The sequence below is a fragment of the Diadema setosum genome, chromosome 3 (genome assembly GCF_964275005.1).
Source record: "Diadema setosum chromosome 3, eeDiaSeto1, whole genome shotgun sequence".
Lineage (NCBI taxonomy): Eukaryota > Metazoa > Echinodermata > Echinoidea > Diadematoida > Diadematidae > Diadema > Diadema setosum.
In genome coordinates, this window is record NC_092687.1 from 45,227,946 (window position 1) to 45,247,455 (window position 19,510).

A 19,510-nucleotide genomic window follows, 5' to 3' on the forward strand; every position below is an offset into this window, starting at 1 on the left:
CTGTCGTTTGTAGCTATATTTTCGATTTGGAAATTAAGTGGGGGCGCACCGGGCACAACTGCTGGCAATTACTGGCAGCAACATCAGGAGAATGGCATAACGATTAAATGCGAGCGAGCGAAGCGAGCGAGTTTGAAAATTTTGACATTTTACAGTCCCTAAGGTGCTGTTGTGGCTGTATTTTTTCGCTTTGGAAATTAAGGGGGGGGGAGCACACCGGGCGCAACTGCCGGCAATTACTGGTAGCAACATCAGGAGAATGGTATAACGATTAAATGCGAGCGAGCGAAGCGAGTGAGCTTGAAAATTTAGATATTTTACAGTCCCCCAAACTGTCGTTTGTGGCTGTATTTTTTCGCTTTGGAAATTAAGGGGGGCGCACCGGGCGAAAACTACTGGCAGTTACTAGCAGCAACATCAGGAGAATGGCATAACAAAGCGAGTGAGCTTGAAAATTTTGACTTTTTACAGTCCCAAAACTGTCGTTTGTAGCTATATTTTCGATTTGGAAATTAAGGGGGGGGGGCGCACCGGGCACAACTGCTGGCAATTACTGGCAGCATGCAACATCAGGAGAATGGCATAACAATTGAATGCGAGCGAGCGAAGCGAGCGAGTTTGAAAATTTTGACATTTTACAGTCCCAAAGTGCCGTTTGTGGCTGTATTTTTTCGCTTTGGAAATTAAGGGGGGGGGGGGGGGAGAATCAGGGTATTAAAGTACCATTCAGTGACCGGTCGACAACTGGTGACGGAAAATCGAATATTGCGTGGAAATCCCGTCGCCCGTCTGCTATTTCAACGGGAAAATGAATAAAATATCGATATCCTATTTTCAACTGAAAGTGGAACACGGGATAATGGATTTGCTCTGAAATCCTGTTTTCCGTGTTTCATTATTATGAAATGGCGGAAAATGACTCAAAATCCTATTTTCTCAATATTTCATAAAATAGGAAATGGAAAACAGGATATCGGTTCGATATTCGTTTTCCATTTTCCATTTGCAACGAGCGACGGGATATTGAAGACCACCCCCAACGGCCACTTTATTTCGACACATAAATCAGTGGTAGCGGTTCGGTACTATTCAGCGTCTAGAAGAAGACTATACCTTGGCTACGATATGCTATATGCACCTCATCATACTATCCAGCCGGCACTGCTAGGGTCTCTTCCCACCTCCCTGGGTGTAGCTCTTTGTAGCGACGTGCTCTGCTGCGAAACGACAAGTTTGTAGAGACTTCCGACCGTAATTATGCGATATTTCCATCTACGGAAAACCTTCTTCTTCTCCGACTGAAACTGAGATGAAATCGGTTACATTTTTGTAACCGCTTCCTTACCGACCTTCAAAGAATTGGAGTAATCGTTATTATTCAAATACTTTTCAGAGAAATTGAAAAGTGGATTCCATATTTTAGTCATATTATATGCAATTTCGTGTGTAGCGTACTGTGTGTATTGGTTGCGGATATAACAACCCAGGTAACATGCCCATATGGGTTGCATGTGGGCCCAATATGGGTTTGAATATGGGTCCCACATGGGTATGCCCATATGGGACCCCTAGGATTTTGCACCCAAGATTTACACGGGACCCATATGAGTTCCCGCCGGGGCCCATGTGGGTAATGTATGTGGTAAATATGTGGGCACTATGAGGGTTTTCCCATATGGGCTTTAGCTGGGAAATCATCATGGGTCCCACATGGGTATGCCCATATGGGGCCCCTAGGATTTTGCACCCAAGATTTACATGGGACCCATATGGGCAATCCCAAATGACACATATGGGTTCCTTGTGGGACCCATCTGGGCAACGTATGTGGTAAATATGTGGGCACTGTGTGGGTTATCCCATATGGGCTTTGTGTGGGGTTTCATCATGGGTCCCACATGGGTATGCCCATATGGGGCCCCTAGGATTTTGCACCTAAGATTTACATGGGACCCATATGGGCGATCCCGAATGACACATATGGGTTCCTTGTGGGACCCATCTGGGCAACGTATGTGGTAAATATGTGGGCACTGTGTGGGTTATCCTATATGGGCTTTTGGTGGGGTTTCATCATGGGTCCCACATGGGTATGCCCATATGGAGCCCCTAGTATTTTGCAGATTTACATGGGACCCATATGGGCAATCCAAAATGACCCATATGGGGTCCCAATGGGACCCATCTTGGTATATGTATGTGGTAAATATGTGGGCACCATGTGGGTTCCCCCATATGGGCTTCAGATGGGGTTTCACCATGGGTCCCACATGCGTATGCATATATGGGGCCCCTAGGAATTTGCACCCAAGATTTACATGGGACCCATATGGGAGATCCAAGATGGCACATATAGGTACACCGTGGGTCCCATCTGGGTAACGTGGCTAACATTTTTGCAAACGGTGAGTTTACCATATCGTGTCTTTAACCTATGGAACAGGCCTACCTCATTATGATTAACCACAGCTTGCCCAGCGGCAATGGCAGGAGACACTGGCACGTTGAGTTGATGGAAAACTGACACCAAACCTCTGTTATGAGCAGTCCACATATTGTGTAGATTTTGTGTTTATTTCTTCGATGAACAGCCCTAGTAAGGTACGTGGCACATCTACGAAAGCTACCTAAATACCATGTAAACATAATGTATATACACTGTACATCCACCACCACCAATGACCTACACATAGAGAGGTGTTATTCCCCCAATTCACTCTTGAATGTATGTAGTCAATAGATCAAGTATCTTATTCAAAGTGAATATACAGTGTATTTGTGCATTGTTCTAATTGATATCTGTTGACTTGCGTCCCTCAGCTGGATATAGGCATTCATAATATTACTTGATAAACAAGCGTAAAAGCTAGAAATCGTGAGATATTTTTAACAGCTTCTGTAAGGGGAATAATACCTAAACTATACGTGTTGATTGGGTGAATGCAGCAATATGAAAAGAACAGTTTAGTAAGGTTTGAAGAAAATTGCACAATTCTGTCAAAATAATGCCCTTTGGAAATGTTGGTGTTGCATCTAATTCTCCCTGAACCTGTGCTGCATGTAAATCCCATATGGGCATTTGTATATCTTACCCAGATGGTTCTACCCAGGTTGACCCCATATGAAACCCATATAAGCATTTACATCTATTCCCGAGATGGGTTTGCCCAGGTCATTCCCATATGATACCCAAATAGATTATGCTCATCTCTTACCCAGATGGGTTTGCCCAGTTCATTCCAGTATGGTACCCACATCATCTCCTACCCAAATGGGTTTGCCCAGTTCATTCCAATATTTCACCCACATAAGTATGTTAATCTCATGCCCAGTTCATTCCCATAACGTACCCAAATAGATATGTCCATCTCTAACCCAGATGGGTTTACCAAGTTCATTCCCGTATGACACCCACACAGATATGTTCATCTCTTACCCAGACATGGTTGCGCAGTTCATTCCAATAATATGGTATACCCTCATAGATATGTTAATCTATTACCCAGATGGGTTTGCCCAGTTCTTTCCCAAATGGTATAGCCAAGAAGATATGTTCAGCTCTTACTCAAATGGGTTTGCCCAGTTCATTCCAACATGGTACCACATAAATATGCTTATCTCCTACCCAGATTTTTGCTCAGTTCATTCCCATATGGTACCCACATAATTATGTTCATCTCTTGCCCAGATGAGTTGCCCAGTTCATTCTAATATGGTACCTAGTGGTATGTTCATCTATTACCCAGATGGGTTTGCCTAGGTTTTTCTTATAAGGTTCCCAAAAAGATATGATCAGCTCTTACCCAGATGGGTCACAAGTTGCTAACTTCATTCCCATATGGTACCCACACAGATAGGTTCATCCGTCACCCAGATGAGTTTGCCCAGTTCTTTCCCATATGGTACCCACATAGATATGTTCAGCTCTTACCCAGATGGGTTTACCCAGTTCATTCCAATATGCTGCCCATAGAGATAATCATGTTCACCTCTAACCCAGCTGGGTTTGCCCACTTCATATCCACATGAAACCCATATGTATATTGACAGATCTCACACAGATCGGTTTGCCCAGTTGTATCCCATATGTATGCATATGGGCATCGGTATCTCATCCATATGGGTTTGCTCATTCCATGCCCATATGGAGACCGTATAGGCATATAGGATACATGTATTACACAGGTGGGTTAACCCATTTACTTCCCATTTGGAGTCCATATGGGCACTTACATGTACTGCCCAGATGGTTTCCCTATTCATTTCCCATGTGAAACCCGTATGGGCATTTACTTATTTTACCCAGATGGGTTTGCCCAGCTCATTCCCATATGAAACCCATATAGATATTTACATATCTCACCCAGATGGGTTTGCCCATTTATTTCACATGTGTAACCCATATAGACATTTACTTATTTTACCAAGATGGGTTTCCCCAGCTTATTCCCATATGAAGCCCATATAGATATTTCCATATCTCACCCACATGGATTTGCCCATTTATTTCTCGCACGAAACCCACATGGACATTCACTTATTTTACCCAGATGGGTATGCCCTGCTCATTCCCATATGAAGCCCATATGGATATTTACATTATTACCCATATGGATTCACGCAGTAGATTCCCATATGGAATGCATATGGGCATTGCATATTTTACCCAGATAGCTTTTCCCATTTTGTACCCATATGAAACCCATATGGGTATTTACATATCTTGCCCAGATGGGTTTACCCATTTTGTTCACATGTGTAACCCATATGGGCATTTAACAATCTTGCCCAGATGGGTTTGCGCAGCTCATTTCCATTATGATACCCACATGGGCAGTCCCATTTAAAAACCCATATGGGTTATCCCATATGGGTCTGATGCTAGATACATATGGGATTTACCCTAACCCAGATGGCCCACGTGGCCCGGAGTATGCCCGTATGGGTCCCATATGGGCATGTTACCTGGGAACGTGCAAAGCGATGCAAATTGCATGGAACGCGAGTAAAAAATCACATTTCTATACGGTGGGCAGTAAAAGTATTGAATATCAACCATCAATAAGCACCTCATATGAACAATCAACTATCAATTAATATAAACTACCAACTATGCGTGAGTAAGCATCTATCAATTTGTCAACAATCAAAGTTCAACTTTTAACTACTCTATCAATAACCAACGTCCAGCTGCACTGTACAGTAGTAAAAATGAGATATGAACTATTAACTATAGCAAATATCAAGTAGAAACTAACTATACACAGTCAGGAAAATAGCATCAACTTTGCACCTTTAAAGTTGCAGACGAATGGCCCTGATTTGAAAGGTGCAAAGTTGTACTTGTAAAGGTGCTCCCATTGTGACAACGTGCAAAGTTCAACCTATATTTCTCAGAGTGTATAGCAAACTATAACTATAACACTAAAACACACACTATACTACACTACACTATAACAAACAATTGGCTAATCAACTATCAATATCAATAAACAACTGATATTTATGATAAAAATATCATCAATAAGGTCTGAACTATACCAGTTATCACCTTACAACTCTCCTCTTGGTTTCTAAACAAGTCTGTGATTGATTTGATTTTTTCTTTCTTTCTCAGTCTCTCTTTTGGAGGGGGCGACAATTTGAAAACTTATTCATTTTCTTTCAAAAACAAAAACAAAAAAAATTGTGTTAGACATTTGAATCTATGACATCATTGCCTTTACCTTTTTGAAAACGTGGTTGTGCCGAATGACACTGACTAGTAAAAGCATGAGACATTTTGAAGGCACATGTTTCTTACAAGGCTTCGTACCGCTTTTAGATGTTCGCATGACTTCGTTCTATTCATTTACATCAGCAGGTGTATAGCTTTATCATATTTGCAAACTTGTGGCAAAGAAAAACAAACAAATGCTGAAGAACAAGCAGAGTTTGTCGAATTCCTACACATCTAGTGGCGCAGCTGTTCAACTAAATAAATATCATTCCCATTATGACTCGCCTTGTTGGATGCTGCTGATGTATGCTTAGTATCCTCTTTGTCTCCCTATCAAAGGGATGTGCCACTTAAGTGTAGTATGGTGAATTTAAAGGTAGGGGATACCTTTTACAGACCTCCCAAAATGCAGCAAAACATTAAATATGAACCTCAGGGGAATTGTTTAGGCCACTGCTGAGAAATTTGGAAGTCAACAGTTATCTACAATTTGAATAATGCAAAAAACTCAACTACTCAGTAGTTCTGTGTGTCAGCCACACTTAAGCCTTTTTGTTGCAGTCTTCTGTATTTTTATCTATATAAACTCAAATCTAAAAGTATAAGAGCTGATGTAATAACATATAGAGTGTGTGGCAAGAATGTATATGGAAATGTTTGTAAGTTTTGATGAACATTCTTCACAAAATATACATGATGGACACACATGCAGTGCATGGGTCTGCAAAGGTAGCCTAGTAATGTACTGGAATTTACGGTGAGCCCCGAAGAAAAATTCAATTCAAAATCTAACGGTCAATAAAAATGTACTAAATGTTACCTTCCACTTTCAATACTTTATGGGAGTTTCTAACATGATACTCTCTTCAACATACCACTGTATTTATACAACTCTTCATTTAAGGCATGCAAATGGGATTCCCTACCTTTAAAGAAGGCGATTACAGGCAGAAAATTTTAACAATAATGTTTAATTTAAAACGGGAACTTGGGAATATCTCGGGATATCGACAGGGCATCGCTCAGGCATCGCTGGGGTTTTACAGCCTGCTCGACAACTTCACAAACTTCTCGGCGGTCCCAAAATTTCAGCGACGACCGAGCAGGCTACAAATCGGTCGGTCGCCGCTCTCAGTTGTAACCGTAGCCTGAGCAAAAGGATTAAAGGGGAAGGCTAGTAACTGATCAGTGGGAATCAGTGGAAATGCTGGAAGATGATTGTTCCAATCCTTATGGGATTCATTCAAGAGTTCATTGTATATCTATTGTTGTGTGAAAATGATTTGCTTCAGAATGGTCTCATATTCAAGTAATGTGCAGTTTAATGCTTCCAGCTTAGCGTCCCTGGTCAGTGACGGTGCATTAATCTGCACATTACTTGAATATGAGACCGTTCTGAGGCAAATCATTTTCACACAACAATAGATATATAATGAACTCTTGAATGAATCCCATAAGGATTGGAACAATCATCTCCCAGCATTTCCATTGATTCCCACTGATCAGTTACTAGCCTTCCACTTTAAGCAAAAAAAAAAAAAACAAACAAACAAACAAACAAACAAAACATAAACAAGAACAAAACAGAAACAAAAAACAAAATACAAAAAACAAACGACACTCTGTTTTCTAATACTAAAATTTGACTTCATTAATACGAAAGGAAATAAGAGTGCAGTTTAGTATTGCTGATAATACACACACACACACACACACACACACACACAATACACTGCATCATGCTCCTGCGCTTTCTAGTTTTAATGTAATAAAGTTCGCCATTGTCAAAGGTATGCAAATCATCTCATTTCCGCTGACACAACTTCAACAATTCTAACGGACAGATTATATTTGACGGACGACTGCCCTTAAATTTTCCAACTGACAGTATACTATTACCCAATGAGCATTTTCTCCTACCGAAGCAATGAATTCGAGTCTTAAAACAATCGTTTGACACGAGCCACGTTCACAATGACCAATCAGATACTCGTATGGCGGCATATAAAAAGATGGGTAGGTTATCGGTAACAATGATGGAACTTCACAAATAATCTCTACTTTGAACTGGATAGGTGACGTACGAGTATGGGAATAAATGGAGAGGAAATAATCGTGTGCTGCCATCTATTGTTCAATGACTGCACAATGTCAGGCAAGGCAAGCGTCTATGACAACAATGGCAGCTCCCTCCTACGACCGCCTACAATGTTTTTCGCACCCTTTTACCTGTAAACCTTTTGAGCTTCACTCAGTGAAACTTGGTTACCAATCCAGGCAAAGAGCAGAGATCAGTGACATCATCTCACCCTGTGAGGTCACGTGGTCATGACTTTAACTCTGACGTCACACGTGCTCGCCTTGTTAATGATACATACTGAACCTTTGCTTTCTACCAATGCTTGAATCACCTGTGGTCTGTGAGTTTATCGTACAAATCTACTGGAACTAAACTACCTAAGGGTATTTTGCACCATTTTGGGAAAAGTGTGGAAATGTCTTTCGTCAAGAAAACTAGTGTACACCTCTTGGTGACATTGGTTTTGTCCTGCCATCTAGCAGCTTCAGTCAAGGTCTACAGCATCTGTGAGGGAACGGACAATGACATAATTTTTCTCACCTCACTTCGAACCAATTATTCAGAATATCACTCCGAAATGTATTCTGGGCATTTTGACTGCTTATTCCATCGCAATGGAGGGTTTGTCGACGTACATTGCTTAAAAACTGGACAGGCTGAAAGGTTTAGAGTAACAGTAAGCAGAGATGAGTTGACCGTCACTCTCACAGTCAAAGATGTCCGAAAGGAAGACAAAGGATCATACATATTACTTGTTGCAGGAAGCAGGAACGGTGAAATAGATCATGAAGTCGTAGATGTATACGTCGATGTAATCACTCCACCTGGACCAGTTGAGTGTGAGAACGTGTCATCATCGTATTCACCAGACTGGGTTGAGGTACACTGCTTTGTTCCTCTAGGAATGGATTCGAATCCCCTAGGATATATCGCCTGCTCAAAGATGTCATAAAGGCGCCATCGTTTGGTAGACCAGAACACTCGGTGGATACCATTCAAGCTTCCTTCTGGATGGACGTCAAGTCTTCGATGAACTGCTGCTCATTTGCACCACAGTGTGAGAAAATAAGAAGTGGTTTAAACCCAAACAAGAATGCTTGAAACGAGTGCCTACACACAAATATTATTCATTCAAATATCATATCATATCATATTGAATGTATACAGAATTGCTAATTTTCGTACAGAATCTTACGTATTTAGTGTTGATTTAACTTTAGAATAGAGCATTATTGCAGCCACCTGATCTCTTGCAACCTCCCTCCCTAAGAAAATTAATATCGATAAATAAGAAATGTAAAGGAGGATACTTCCATACCTCCTAAAGAAGCCCGGATGTAACCAAGCTCTACCCATCACATTTATTACATAAAATTGGGGGTCCGACACGTTCCAGGGACCTTGTGTTATCATGTAGTATTTTAAATATGCCCACTTACATTTTTTCTTTTTTTTTTCTAAGCTATAGAAAGTGGAAAATTGATGAAATGTTATATCATGGACTTACTATATATAAAATTGTACACATGGACGGTCATCATTTCCTTAATTAATGCGTGCCTTTGTCTTTGTAAAAACTGTCACAAAAGCATTTTGAACATTCTTCTCTGCTTTGATCTTATGAAATCCGCCGCAGACAAGCTGGGGGAAAAAACACAAAGCAGCTTTGAAAAATCTATGAACTAAATGCAAAGAAGAAAACAAATGATTTAAATCAAGGAAAATGCATGTGCAGTTGTGGTATGTATCACCGCTCAGACATTTTCATTAGCTAAATGCAGGTACTTTTGAAGGGATAGCTAAGTTTTTAGCTATTACATTGATCATGACTTGTTATCTCATATCCCACCTTTTTCTCACATTTTTCCAGAGTAAAAACAGATAGCAAGGCAAGGGGATATCTCTGTCTTACTATCAGGCAAAGTCATATGTGTGAGCGCTAGTGAGCGAATCGGTAATTTCCAGTCCAATGGAACGAAATCAGTCATGTTCTGAAGTTTGCAGCCAAATAAGACCAGAATAAGGGAAGCAGTTCTTTTGTCAGTGAGGATGCATGATTATTCAATCATCATTTTAGAGACACCTGTATGTACTCACTGAGATGCGCATAGTCAGTTGGCGGCGGATCTCGTAGTCATACTCCAAAGTGGTAGCTTTCGTTGAAAGTCCATTCGTTAGTAGGTCCATGGTTATATTCACCCTGTAAACTCGCCATTTTTGAACATGTATTAGTATCATGATAATGATAACATCAACAAGAAGGTTTTCGACCGAACAACTAGACTACACAACTTCCTTATCAAAAGCAACAGAAGAATGGGTTAATTAGCTTGATCAGAGGAATGAAGGCATTTAATCCGTCATAATCCATTTGTACAAGACTTGACATTATGGTCCGATGGCAGGGATCACTGCCGCGGAATTATATGTCTGGCTACCATTTCTTTGTTTGGTATGGTATGGTTTGGTGTTTTTATATTTGTTAACTAAAAGCTTTTTTTAATAAGTACCTGAGATACGTTGTGTTCAACTAACGATCATATAGGTGGTGAGATTAGTAATTTTGATGGATAACATTATGACACAAGAAAGGTCTAACAATTTATTGTCATGGCAACGGCGTAAATCCGTACTGAGGAGTGGGGGGGGGGGGATGGTCACCATCACCACGATTACAAGCCCGTCTATACATAACCGGACCGGCGCAGCCTTGGGGGGGGGGGGGGGGGGGAAGCTTGGTGCCCCCCCCCCCCACACGCACACTTTACAGGGATCGGATGTCCCACTCTTTTGCATGAAATATAAAGTGGGAGGAAAGTGGCAGCAAAAATAATGACGACTTTTTGTTCTTGTTGTTGCTTTTTTTTTTTTTGCTTGTCAGATGACTTGCGGCGGAAAATCAGACCTTAAAAGTATGAAGACATTTTTTGTTTTTGAAATAATATGAGAGGGAGCGGAGCGACCGAACGGGGAGATGGTGTGTAGGGGGGGGGGGTGTATCCCTCTCCCACACGAGGAAGATTTTGCATTTTCAAACCTGAAATTCAGCGATCTGGCGCACACTTTTGGTGAAATTTTTGTTTTTTCTTCTTTAAAAAAAAAACAATAGAAAATGAAATATTCAAAATATATTATTGAATGACTAAATCGTGGTATTTCAGGTCTTGCTCCGCCTGTGCGACATCATTGCGAAGGCCTACTAAATAGTTGGGCCTATCACCGGCGGAGACAGGATTTGATCTTATAGGGGGAGCGGTTATGAGATCGTGAGGGAGCGAAGCAAGTGAGGGGGGGGGGGGTATGGTAGGGGTTTCCCCCTCCCACGGTGAAATATTTTTACATTGAAAATTTTGACAGTTTGTAGCTATATTCTTCGCTTTGGAAATTAAGGGGGGGCACACCGGGCGCAACTGCTGTCAATCACTGGCAGCAACATCAGGAGAATGGCATAGCGATTAAATGCGAGCGAGCGGAGCGAGCGAGCTTGAAAATTTTGACATAATACTTTTACAGTCTAAAAACTGCCGTTTGTAGATATACTTCTTTGCTTTGAAAATTAAGGGGGGCCGCACCGGGCGCAACTGCTGTCAATCACTGACAGCAACATCAGGAGAATGGTATAGCGATTCAATGCGAGCGAGCGGAGCGAGCGAGCTTGAAAATTGTGAAATTTTACAGTCCAAAAACTGCCGTTTGTGGCTGTATTTTTTCGCTTTGGAAATTAAGGGGGGCGCACCGGGTGCAACTGTGGCAGGTACTGGCAGCAACATCAGGGGAATGGCATAACGATTAAATGCGAGCGAGCTAAGCGAGTGAGCTTGAAAATTTTGACTTTTTACAGTCCCAAAACTGTCGTTTGTAGCTATATTTTTCGATTTGGAAATTAAGTGGGGGCGCACCGGGCACAACTGCTGGCAATTACTGGCAGCAACATCAGGAGAATGGCATAACGATTAAATGCGAGCGAGCGAAGCGAGCGAGTTTGAAAATTTTGACATTTTACAGTCCCTAAGGTGCTGTTTGTGGCTGTATTTTTTCGCTTTGGAAATTAAGGGGGGGGGGGGAGCACACCGGGCGCAACTGCCGGCAATTACTGGTAGCAACATCAGGAGAATGGTATAACGATTAAATGCGAGCGAGCGAAGCGAGTGAGCTTGAAAATTTAGATATTTTACAGTCCCCCAAACTGTCGTTTGTGGCTGTATTTTTTTCGCTTTGGAAATTAAGGGGGGCGCACCGGGCGAAAACTACTGGCAGTTACTAGCAGCAACATCAGGAGAATGGCATAACAAAGCGAGTGAGCTTGAAAATTTTGACTTTTTACAGTCCCAAAACTGTCGTTTGTAGCTATATTTTTCGATTTGGAAATTAAGGGGGGGGGGGGCGCACCGGGCACAACTGCTGGCAATTACTGGCAGCATGCAACATCAGGAGAATGGCATAACAATTGAATGCGAGCGAGCGAAGCGAGCGAGTTTGAAAATTTTGACATTTTACAGTCCCCAAAGTGCCGTTTGTGGCTGTATTTTTTCGCTTTGGAAATTAAGGGGGGGGGGAGAATCAGGGTATTAAAGTACCATTCAGTGACCGGTCGACAACTGGTGACGGAAAATCGAATATTGCGTGGAAATCCCGTCGCCCGTCTGCTATTTCAACGGGAAAATGAATAAAATATCGATATCCTATTTTCAACTGAAAGTGGAACACGGGATAATGGATTTGCTCTGAAATCCTGTTTTCCGTGTTTCATTATTATGAAATGGCGGAAAATGACTCAAAATCCTATTTTCTCAATATTTCATAAAATAGGAAATGGAAAACAGGATATCGGTTCGATATTCGTTTTTCCATTTTCCATTTGCAACGAGCGACGGGATATTGAAGACCACCCCCAACGGCCACTTTATTTCGACACATAAATCAGTGGTAGCGGTTCGGTACTATTCAGCGTCTAGAAGAAGACTATACCTTGGCTACGATATGCTATATGCACCTCATCATACTATCCAGCCGGCACTGCTAGGGTCTCTTCCCACCTCCCTGGGTGTAGCTCTTTGTAGCGACGTGCTCTGCTGCGAAACGACAAGTTTGTAGAGACTTCCGACCGTAATTATGCGATATTTCCATCTACGGAAAACCTTCTTCTTCTCCGACTGAAACTGAGATGAAATCGGTTACATTTTTGTAACCGCTTCCTTACCGACCTTCAAAGAATTGGAGTAATCGTTATTATTCAAATACTTTTCAGAGAAATTGAAAAGTGGATTCCATATTTTAGTCATATTATATGCAATTTCGTGTGTAGCGTACTGTGTGTCTTGGTTGCGGATATAACAACCCAGGTAACATGCCCATATGGGTTGCATGTGGGCCCAATATGGGTTTGAATATGGGTCCCACATGGGTATGCCCATATGGGACCCCTAGGATTTTGCACCCAAGATTTACACGGGACCCATATGAGTTCCCGCCGGGGCCCATGTGGGTAATGTATGTGGTAAATATGTGGGCACTATGAGGGTTTTCCCATATGGGCTTTAGCTGGGAAATCATCATGGGTCCCACATGGGTATGCCCATATGGGGCCCCTAGGATTTTGCACCCAAGATTTACATGGGACCCATATGGGCAATCCCAAATGACACATATGGGTTCCTTGTGGGACCCATCTGGGCAACGTATGTGGTAAATATGTGGGCACTGTGTGGGTTATCCCATATGGGCTTTGTGTGGGGTTTCATCATGGGTCCCACATGGGTATGCCCATATGGGGCCCCTAGGATTTTGCACCTAAGATTTACATGGGACCCATATGGGCGATCCCGAATGACACATATGGGTTCCTTGTGGGACCCATCTGGGCAACGTATGTGGTAAATATGTGGGCACTGTGTGGGTTATCCTATATGGGCTTTTGGTGGGGTTTCATCATGGGTCCCACATGGGTATGCCCATATGGAGCCCCTAGTATTTTGCAGATTTACATGGGACCCATATGGGCAATCCAAAATGACCCATATGGGGTCCCAATGGGACCCATCTTGGTATATGTATGTGGTAAATATGTGGGCACCATGTGGGTTCCCCATATGGGCTTCAGATGGGGTTTCACCATGGGTCCCACATGCGTATGCATATATGGGGCCCCTAGGAATTTGCACCCAAGATTTACATGGGACCCATATGGGAGATCCAAGATGGCACATATAGGTACACCGTGGGTCCCATCTGGGTAACGTGGCTAACATTTTTGCAAACGGTGAGTTTACCATATCGTGTCTTTAACCTATGGAACAGGCCTACCTCATTATGATTAACCACAGCTTGCCCAGCGGCAATGGCAGGAGACACTGGCACGTTGAGTTGATGGAAAACTGACACCAAACCTCTGTTATGAGCAGTCCACATATTGTGTAGATTTTGTGTTTATTTCTTCGATGAACAGCCCTAGTAAGGTACGTGGCACATCTACGAAAGCTACCTAAATACCATGTAAACATAATGTATATACACTGTACATCCACCACCACCAATGACCTACACATAGAGAGGTGTTATTCCCCCAATTCACTCTTGAATGTATGTAGTCAATAGATCAAGTATCTTATTCAAAGTGAATATACAGTGTATTTGTGCATTGTTCTAATTGATATCTGTTGACTTGCGTCCCTCAGCTGGATATAGGCATTCATAATATTACTTGATAAACAAGCGTAAAAGCTAGAAATCGTGAGATATTTTTAACAGCTTCTGTAAGGGGAATAATACCTAAACTATACGTGTTGATTGGGTGAATGCAGCAATATGAAAAGAACAGTTTAGTAAGGTTTGAAGAAAATTGCACAATTCTGTCAAAAATAATGCCCTTTGGAAATGTTGGTGTTGCCATCTAATTCTCCCTGAACCTGTGCTGCATGTAAATCCCATATGGGCATTTGTATATCTTACCCAGATGGTTCTACCCAGGTTGACCCCATATGAAACCCATATAAGCATTTACATCTATTCCCGAGATGGGTTTGCCCAGGTCATTCCCATATGATACCCAAATAGATTATGCTCATCTCTTACCCAGATGGGTTTGCCCAGTTCATTCCAGTATGGTACCCACATCATCTCCTACCCAAATGGGTTTGCCCAGTTCATTCCAATATTTCACCCACATAAGTATGTTAATCTCATGCCCAGTTCATTCCCATAACGTACCCAAATAGATATGTCCATCTCTAACCCAGATGGGTTTACCAAGTTCATTCCCGTATGACACCCACACAGATATGTTCATCTCTTACCCAGACATGGTTGCGCAGTTCATTCCAATAATATGGTATACCCTCATAAATATGTTAATCTATTACCCAGATGGGTTTGCCCAGTTCTTTCCCAAATGGTATAGCCAAGAAGATATGTTCAGCTCTTACTCAAATGGGTTTGCCCAGTTCATTCCAACATGGTACCACATAAATATGCTTATCTCCTACCCAGATTTTTGCTCAGTTCATTCCCATATGGTACCCACATAATTATGTTCATCTCTTGCCCAGATGAGTTGCCCAGTTCATTCTAATATGGTACCTAGTGGTATGTTCATCTATTACCCAGATGGGTTTGCCTAGGTTTTTCTTATAAGGTTCCCAAAAAGATATGATCAGCTCTTACCCAGATGGGTCACAAGTTGCTAACTTCATTCCCATATGGTACCCACACAGATAGGTTCATCCGTCACCCAGATGAGTTTGCCCAGTTCTTTCCCATATGGTACCCACATAGATATGTTCAGCTCTTACCCAGATGGGTTTACCCAGTTCATTCCAATATGCTGCCCATAGAGATAATCATGTTCACCTCTAACCCAGCTGGGTTTGCCCACTTCATATCCACATGAAACCCATATGTATATTGACAGATCTCACACAGATCGGTTTGCCCAGTTGTATCCCATATGTATGCATATGGGCATCGGTATCTCATCCATATGGGTTTGCTCATTCCATGCCCATATGGAGACCGTATAGGCATATAGGATACATGTATTACACAGGTGGGTTAACCCATTTACTTCCCATTTGGAGTCCATATGGGCACTTACATGTACTGCCCAGATGGTTTCCCTATTCATTTCCCATGTGAAACCCGTATGGGCATTTACTTATTTTACCCAGATGGGTTTGCCCAGCTCATTCCCATATGAAACCCATATAGATATTTACATATCTCACCCAGATGGGTTTGCCCATTTATTTCACATGTGTAACCCATATAGACATTTACTTATTTTACCAAGATGGGTTTCCCCAGCTTATTCCCATATGAAGCCCATATAGATATTTCCATATCTCACCCACATGGATTTGCCCATTTATTTCTCGCACGAAACCCACATGGACATTCACTTATTTTACCCAGATGGGTATGCCCTGCTCATTCCCATATGAAGCCCATATGGATATTTACATTATTACCCATATGGATTCACGCAGTAGATTCCCATATGGAATGCATATGGGCATTGCATATTTTACCCAGATAGCTTTTCCCATTTTGTACCCATATGAAACCCATATGGGTATTTACATATCTTGCCCAGATGGGTTTACCCATTTTGTTCACATGTGTAACCCATATGGGCATTTAACAATCTTGCCCAGATGGGTTTGCGCAGCTCATTTCCATTATGATACCCACATGGGCAGTCCCATTTAAAAACCCATATGGGTTATCCCATATGGGTCTGATGCTAGATACATATGGGATTTACCCTAACCCAGATGGCCCACGTGGCCCGGAGTATGCCCGTATGGGTCCCATATGGGCATGTTACCTGGGAACGTGCAAAGCGATGCAAATTGCATGGAACGCGAGTAAAAAATCACATTTCTATACGGTGGGCAGTAAAAGTATTGAATATCAACCATCAATAAGCACCTCATATGAACAATCAACTATCAATTAATATAAACTACCAACTATGCGTGAGTAAGCATCTATCAATTTGTCAACAATCAAAGTTCAACTTTTAACTACTCTATCAATAACCAACGTCCAGCTGCACTGTACAGTAGTAAAAATGAGATATGAACTATTAACTATAGCAAATATCAAGTAGAAACTAACTATACACAGTCAGGAAAATAGCATCAACTTTGCACCTTTAAAGTTGCAGACGAATGGCCCTGATTTGAAAGGTGCAAAGTTGTACTTGTAAAGGTGCTCCCATTGTGACAACGTGCAAAGTTCAACCTATATTTCTCAGAGTGTATAGCAAACTATAACTATAACACTAAAACACACACTATACTACACTACACTATAACAAACAATTGGCTAATCAACTATCAATATCAATAAACAACTGATATTTATGATAAAAATATCATCAATAAGGTCTGAACTATACCAGTTATCACCTTACAACTCTCCTCTTGGTTTCTAAACAAGTCTGTGATTGATTTGATTTTTTCTTTCTTTCTCAGTCTCTCTTTTGGAGGGGGCGACAATTTGAAAACTTATTCATTTTCTTTCAAAAACAAAAACAAAAAAATTGTGTTAGACATTTGAATCTATGACATCATTGCCTTTACCTTTTTGAAAACGTGGTTGTGCCGAATGACACTGACTAGTAAAAGCATGAGACATTTTGAAGGCACATGTTTCTTACAAGGCTTCGTACCGCTTTTAGATGTTCGCATGACTTCGTTCTATTCATTTACATCAGCAGGTGTATAGCTTTATCATATTTGCAAACTTGTGGCAAAGAAAAACAAACAAATGCTGAAGAACAAGCAGAGTTTGTCGAATTCCTACACATCTAGTGGCGCAGCTGTTCAACTAAATAAATATCATTCCCATTATGACTCGCCTTGTTGGATGCTGCTGATGTATGCTTAGTATCCTCTTTGTCTCCCTATCAAAGGGATGTGCCACTTAAGTGTAGTATGGTGAATTTAAAGGTAGGGGATACCTTTTACAGACCTCCCAAAATGCAGCAAAACATTAAATATGAACCTCAGGGGAATTGTTTAGGCCACTGCTGAGAAATTTGGAAGTCAACAGTTATCTACAATTTGAATAATGCAAAAAACTCAACTACTCAGTAGTTCTGTGTGTCAGCCACACTTAAGCCTTTTTGTTGCAGTCTTCTGTATTTTTATCTATATAAACTCAAATCTAAAAGTATAAGAGCTGATGTAATAACATATAGAGTGTGTGGCAAGAATGTATATGGAAATGTTTGTAAGTTTTGATGAACATTCTTCACAAAATATACATGATGGACACACATGCAGTGCATGGGTCTGCAAAGGTAGCCTAGTAATGTACTGGAATTTACGGTGAGCCCCGAAGAAAAATTCAATTCAAAATCTAACGGTCAATAAAAATGTACTAAATGTTACCTTCCACTTTCAATACTTTATGGGAGTTTCTAACATGATACTCTCTTCAACATACCACTGTATTTATACAACTCTTCATTTAAGGCATGCAAATGGGATTCCCTACCTTTAAAGAAGGCGATTACAGGCAGAAAATTTTAACAATAATGTTTAATTTAAAACGGGAACTTGGGAATATCTCGGGATATCGACAGGGCATCGCTCAGGCATCGCTGGGGTTTTACAGCCTGCTCGACAACTTCACAAACTTCTCGGCGGTCCCAAAATTTCAGCGACGACCGAGCAGGCTACAAATCGGTCGGTCGCCGCTCTCAGTTGTAACCGTAGCCTGAGCAAAAGGATTAAAGGGGAAGGCTAGTAACTGATCAGTGGGAATCAGTGGAAATGCTGGAAGATGATTGTTCCAATCCTTATGGGATTCATTCAAGAGTTCATTGTATATCTATTGTTGTGTGAAAATGATTTGCTTCAGAATGGTCTCATATTCAAGTAATGTGCAGTTTAATGCTTCCAGCTTAGCGTCCCTGGTCAGTGACGGTGCATTAATCTGCACATTACTTGAATATGAGACCGTTCTGAGGCAAATCATTTTCACACAACAATAGATATATAATGAACTCTTGAATGAATCCCATAAGGATTGGAACAATCATCTCCCAGCATTTCCATTGATTCCCACTGATCAGTTACTAGCCTTCCCCTTTAAGCAAAAAAAAAAAAACAAACAAACAAACAAACAAACAAAACATAAACAAGAACAAAACAGAAACAAAAAACAAAATACAAAAAACAAACGACACTCTGTTTTCTAATACTAAAATTTGACTTCATTAATACGAAAGGAAATAAGAGTGCAGTTTAGTATTGCTGATAATACACACACACACACACACACACACACACACACAATACACTGCATCATGCTCCTGCGCTTTCTAGTTTTAATGTAATAAAGTTCGCCATTGTCAAAGGTATGCAAATCATCTCATTTCCGCTGACACAACTTCAACAATTCTAACGGACAGATTATATTTGACGGACGACTGCCCTTAAATTTTCCAACTGACAGTATACTATTACCCAATGAGCATTTTCTCCTACCGAAGCAATGAATTCGAGTCTTAAAACAATCGTTTGACACGAGCCACGTTCACAATGACCAATCAGATACTCGTATGGCGGCATATAAAAAGATGGGTAGGTTATCGGTAACAATGATGGAACTTCACAAATAATCTCTACTTTGAACTGGATAGGTGACGTACGAGTATGGGAATAAATGGAGAGGAAATAATCGTGTGCTGCCATCTATTGTTC

General features: G+C 41.2%; 1 long non-coding RNA gene across 4 annotated transcripts in view; it reads right to left on the reverse strand.

Moving 5' to 3' along the window:
• Positions 1-1,137: 1,137 nt before the first annotated feature.
• Positions 1,138-19,510, reverse strand: part of LOC140226615 (uncharacterized) — a 53,955-nt gene continuing 35,582 nt past the window's right edge. For 3 of the 4 annotated variants that reach the window (XR_011900991.1, XR_011900992.1, XR_011900993.1), the window contains exons 10-12: positions 12,768-12,871; positions 9,897-9,999; positions 7,433-8,836 (exon numbers count right to left, since the gene is read on the reverse strand). This is a non-coding gene — a long non-coding RNA (uncharacterized lncRNA). Of the gene's footprint in view, positions 1,218-7,432; positions 8,837-9,896; positions 10,000-12,767; positions 12,872-19,510 lie in introns of those variants that run through there. The other variant, XR_011900994.1, reaches the window with a different exon arrangement.